This window comes from Salvia splendens, chromosome 3 (assembly GCF_004379255.2).
Source record: "Salvia splendens isolate huo1 chromosome 3, SspV2, whole genome shotgun sequence".
NCBI lineage: Eukaryota > Viridiplantae > Streptophyta > Magnoliopsida > Lamiales > Lamiaceae > Salvia > Salvia splendens.
This window is the reverse complement of record NC_056034.1, coordinates 31,406,430-31,412,429: the sequence shown is the minus strand read 5'-3', so window position 1 is coordinate 31,412,429 and position 6,000 is coordinate 31,406,430.

Here is a 6,000-nt window from a genome sequence, read left to right as displayed (position 1 = left end):
AACAAGAGTGCCGAGGTGCCGGCGGAAGCCGAGGAGCCGGCGAAGTCTGATGAGAACCAGTCCGAGAATGTAGAGGAACCACCGGAGAACCCACCTGCACCACCTGCACCGCGAAGGAGCAGGAGACACTGATGAACCCCCCTACTGACCAGTTATTTTTCGTTTTAATTTTCAGTTTTGTTTAGTTTTCCGTATTTTTGTTTGTGTTTTGGTGTTTGTTTAGGTAGTATAATTTGTGTATGTGCGCAAACCCCATTCATAACACTTAGCCTATTCTATAGTCTAAGTGTGAGAAGTAAAGGGTTTGCTACTTTGACGCATGTTCTGTTGTTTTTATGTTTTCATAAGCATGTTGACTCACACTTAGCCCACTACGTGGTCTAAGTGTGAGAAGTTTATGTATATATGTGTTTTGTAATTGTTGGATTCTGCTTAGGTTTTAAACTCTCCCACTTAGCCTATTTTATAGTCTAAGTGTGAGAAGTTTTAGTTTTTAGCATGTCGTTTTGTTTGTCATGTTTGTGTGTCCACCGTACTGGCCATTACCTTTTCCACTTCACAGCCTTATCTGAGGGCAGACACTTGTGAAGTGGGAAGGGGGACGCAATGGCCAGTATGACGTATGTGTACATGCGTGGGTTGTGTTTGTGTTAGTGTTTTGTTAGGTCTAGTTTTTTTTCTTTGATGTGTTGATTGGGCTTAAAACTCAACTGTCTTGAGCTGACGGTAAGGGGAATTGAGGGAGATACGACATGCTGGAAAACAGAAACCACCCCCGTTATTACCTCCTAGTCAGGATAGACGATGCAAGTATGAGAGAAAAGCCCATCCTTAGAGCCAAACACGAAAGCCCTCTTAAAATGTGAGTTATAAGCTTAAAGTGGAACCACTTTCCACAATATCCAGAAAAGAAATGAGTGGCTGCCACATAATGATTAGGGCGAAGTGACCGCGTGTGGCAAACACTGAAGGCAGTAGGAAACCCCCCCTTTAAAAAAAAGAAAAAAACTACCAGTAGAACCCCTTTTCCTTACCATATATACCCAGATATACACCCCTAGCCACTGGGACTGTGTGTATGCAAGGCATGGAAAGCAACTGGCCAGAAAGTTGTGCAAGAAAGAAGAATTCAACTGGAGGAAAGATTGGGAAGCTCGAGAAGAAAAAAAATGGTCAGAAATACTTGACCACAAAAAATAAGGAATAAGGGTGGCGAAGCCACAAAAGAGAAAAAAGAAAGAAAGAAAAAGAAAGAATATGAGGAAGAATGGTCAGAAATACTTGACCACAAAAAAAGAGGGAATAAGGGTGGCGAAGCCACAAGGAGCTATTGACCAGTTGGAGGTTAATTTCAGAAACACAGGCCGAAAGAAGCAACAACCAAGAGCCCGAGTACACACAGTTCCCACGCACCAAATAAAGTGGAAATTTTTTGAACCTTAGAGCCTTAGGAACATCCACCCCAAACACTACAACCAATAGCCCTGTTACAAACCTTAAAGCCCTTCAGTAGCTGCACGTGAGATCTAAGTCCGAAGCATCTGTGGTCAAGCATTTAGAGAGAACAGTCCTAACATTCCCGGAGAGGTATGAGTGACTAAGTGAACCTAGTGTTTGGCCGAAAGTTTGGGCGATCTTGATGAGCGGATATACTGACTGGGAGATAAAAGGGGGGCGGCGGAAGTTCAAGGCTGTCTAAGGCCGTATTGCACCTGATCCCGAGGGGAGGGATGGTTGAAAATATAGCCCGATCATTGTGTTTTAGTTCTCTTGTGTTTGTTTATGTGTTTCTGTGATCGTTTATGTTTCCTTTTCTTCCTTGCGTCGTAGCTTAGAGTCTAGTTTAGGATTGAGTCGGCCAGGGGAGTAACCAGGCTAGAATTCAACTTATTTCTTTTTGTTTGTTCTTCACGTTTGAGGACAAGCATGCGGTAAGTGTGAGCAGTTTGATAAGTCATATTCTAAGACTTGGTTACTGGTAAGTATGATGTGCATAATTGAATTATATCTGCAAAACAGTTGCTTAAGTGTGCAGGTTGAGTGTTCTAGCCAGTAGGCAAAGCTTCGGATACTTCAGGCGAAAAGGGCGTCAGGAGGGTGCAATACTGGCCAGGATGCATGCAAATAAAGGTTCGAGATGGAGAAGAAGGATAGCTGAGACTGGTCAACTGTAATTAAGGGCAGAGAAGTCATTTCGCAATGAGGTTTTACCCTAAAATCAAGGGCAAGCCTCCCTATAAAAGGAAGCCACTTGGAGAGATAAAAGGGGGGATCTAGACACCATCATCACTCTTAGGTAGAAATCTCTAGGTAGTTCAGTTCTTCAGCCTAGTCCAGATTCTCATTCCTCACCACAGCCATGATTACCTGAGTTCCAGAAGTTCGCCGGAGGTCCAATTGTTCTCATTTCAGCCAGTGTGATCGTAGTTTAGCTGTTTCATCGCCTGGAGTGGCAAACAATCTTTAATCGCTTTCGTAGTTTATTTTCACTTGTTTTTCTTACGTTGGATCTGCGAAATTTTCTCTATTCTCTGACTTGAAGTATTTTGGTTGTGATCCAAACGTTTAATTGCTATGAATTTGTTTTGATGTATTCTTGCGTTTGATTTCCTTTCCTCCTGCCTAGATAACTTAGATTCAACTGCATTAATAATTTTCAAGTGTTACAAGCATGTTTTCATTCCCGATTGGTAGATCTGAGTTTATAAGTCTAGATAACTTTTAGATTTTGGTTCTGAAATGGTTAAGTGTGGAAATCTAGTTTACGTGCGTTTCACCACCTTACATGTCAACCAGTAAGCATGATTTACAGTTTCACTAGTGTAATCTTTGGATTTGATGTTTAAATCGGTGGATCTGAGTTGTGATTTGTTGAATCTGAAGTTGTTCATAGAGTCTGGATTGTTGTTTGATTTTCGATCATGTTGTTTGGAGAAGATGATGTCCACATCCTAGTTTTGGGACCACTTTTACTTTTTGGGTTACTTTATGTTTTTTAGCTTGTACCTTACAGATCTGTCAGCCCAGTCACCACAACCACCACTTATTCTCTGATTTTCCGTTTAGTCTTTTATAGAAACCAGTACTTTCCGCATATTTTTCTGTTACACCCCATAAACCAATTTCCACGTACACAACCACATGTCGACCACCCTTCACCCTTCCTAGTCAGTAGAGTACCATCTTAATTTCCCGTCTAGGTAGGAACTCAACCCAAGCGTGGTAGCTAACCAACCCTTCCAGAATATCACCACAATCACTCCAAATCGTCACCATCTCTGTGGGATTCGACCCCTACCTTCACTATACTACCCAGTAGAAGAGTGTTGAGGATTTATTGATACCAGGTTCAGGCTTAGCCAGGGATTCCATACTGATCAGTAGGATATATGTAACATCCCAAACTTTTGTGACTCTTCTTATATGTTATTTGAATTTTTGAATTCTTGGAATTATGAAACTTTTGTTTCTATGTGATTAAGTGTTTTGCGTGAAATAAATTGCCGTGGTTAATGTGGAATGATGAGCTTGAGATTTTATATTTGTTTCCAATGCGGGGAAATAATTAATAGGATCATGCATTTATCCTTTCTCGAGTCAATTCATTGAAAGTTTCGGCCCTCCCTAATTATTGAGATAGTATATCATTTCGTGGATTTAATTAATTGTTTTGGGACATTTATCCAAATTAAATCCAAACCAAAAGATCCCTAAATTTGCACTACATGAAATTCGAACTCCATTCTTTTATCCTTGGGAGTTTCGAAAATTTCCTATTTAAAATAGGAGAATGAATTATTCTTTTTCCTTTGATCTAATTGGTGCATTATTGACCCCCTTCTTTTGAATTTAACCCAATTAAATCATGTTATAATTTATTTCTTCACCCAAAATAAATAGAGAGTGGGGATATTTCCTTGGCTATTTGAGCCTAGTAATTTTCGGCCCCTCCAATAAATTTTGGAGGATAAATTATTGTTTCCTATTTTGTGGAATCCTTTTTTTTCAAATACATACCTATGTCTAATGAATTGGGGATGTGAATATTTTCCCTCTATTTTGCCTCCATATCACACGCCCATTATGCTTTTATTTTCCTTGTGGAAATTAATTTATTTGTTACCTATTTTATTGAAGTCTTTTCCCATAAAGAAATTTCCAAATTTAAATCCTATTCTATTTAATTGAGGATTTAAATAATCCCCTTGTGCAATTCTCCTTCAAATTTTCGGCCCCCACCCATTTTTTCCTACTTGGAGATTGATTTTATTTGTTTCCTTGTATTCATTATTTTTTTTTATTTCCTAAGTTGTGGATTTATTTCTCTTCAAGAAATATCAAATAATCTCTTGTTAATTTGCAGCCATAATTTTTGAAAATTAGGCTCTTTGTAACTGTGGGATTTTTATTCATTAGCCTATATTTTAATTCCCCACAATTTATTTATTTAATTTACCATGGACTTAAACCTAGCAAATAAATAACACTTAAACAAACCCTTGCCCCCATTTCTCCTACAATTTTCGGCCCCCCCCTCCCTTCTCACTCTCCCACACGGTTTTTCTCTCCTCTCCCACTCTCCCATATCAAAAAAAAAAAATCTTCCATTCAAGCTTATTCTTGCAACCATTGAAAGTACCTTCAAGAGTTTCTGACGGATCGCTTCGTTCTTCGCTTCTACCGATTTATTTTTGTAAAAGAAGGTATATTTGCTCACTTTTCCTCATCCTTTTCCATTTGAACCATGTTCTTGAGTCCTACATGCATGTAGTGGTTGTAGGATTGATAGATTGCAAGATTTAACGGGGGAAAAGTGTGTTTTCGTAAGAATTTGGATGGTATTGTGTGTTTGATTGAAACCATGTGATGTTGGATTGGAGTATTGGTGAATGATGTGAGTTTATGTGCTAATATGTGTATGAGAAACGTGCAAGCATGATTATGTGATTTCGAGCATGAAAAATCGGTGGTTGTGTGATGGAGGATGAAAACCCTATTTACGAACCTTGAACCTGAAATCTGTGGTGCACGACTAGCAGCTTATGATCTGTAATTGACCCATCAAACGAACGATATTTGCTATGAAATTTTTACTGAGTAAACTTCAAGGTGTTTCTTGTGTCTCGTGTGAATTTCAGCCCTTTTTTATCGAAAAATAAATTTTTAATAAACTTTTGAAATTGACTGCGCAAATCTGCCAGAAACTCGTGTTCTCGCCAAGAATGTTTCGTTTTCTGTTTGACTGACCAAATGACCTCCGATTGATGTGATTCTTGAACTATATAAAAATTTGAACTGTCTTCTGAGTTGTATCAAATGTTTAGCCTTTTTGGGCATGGGATGAATTTATGGTGAATATTTCAAATAAACTACGCAGTGCTATCACAAATTTTATGTTCCGACCAGAGAGTTTATTATGTGATAGGACTGACTAAATTAAGTGATTTCGGTGTGAAAATTTTCATGGATGAATTTGTTATGAATTATCTGTATTGTGACCAAAATTAAGCTTCTTTTGAGGTCGGGTGAATTTATAGTGATTTTTACAAAACGGTCGCGCAGTTCTGCCAGTTTTCTGCCTTGTTAAAATGACACCTAGTTTCAAATTTAAAAGTATTATATGATGCATGTATGTCCAAGGAACGTGTTTAAATGTTGAAAGCACTTGTGATAAGTTGGAATGTGTTACGTGTGTCTTTACACCTTTGTGACGCATGTTGGGTTGGGGAATTTGAGAAAAACAATGAGAGAGAAAACGATAGGACATGCATAGTAAAATGTTGTTGTGGAATGTTGACTTGTGTTGTCGTTGACAAGGGTGTTGTGTACTCGTGAACTCGAGGATCGAGAGTTGCTATAAGTTGGGTTGTGAATTTGCTAAGGGATCGAGGTGGGCTTTCTTTTCAAACCTCTTTACTTTTCCGAAAATTATTATGTGGCGATATAAGGGTGGTTTAACTGTTATGTCATGCCATGTTGTTTTTATTATGAGATTGTGTG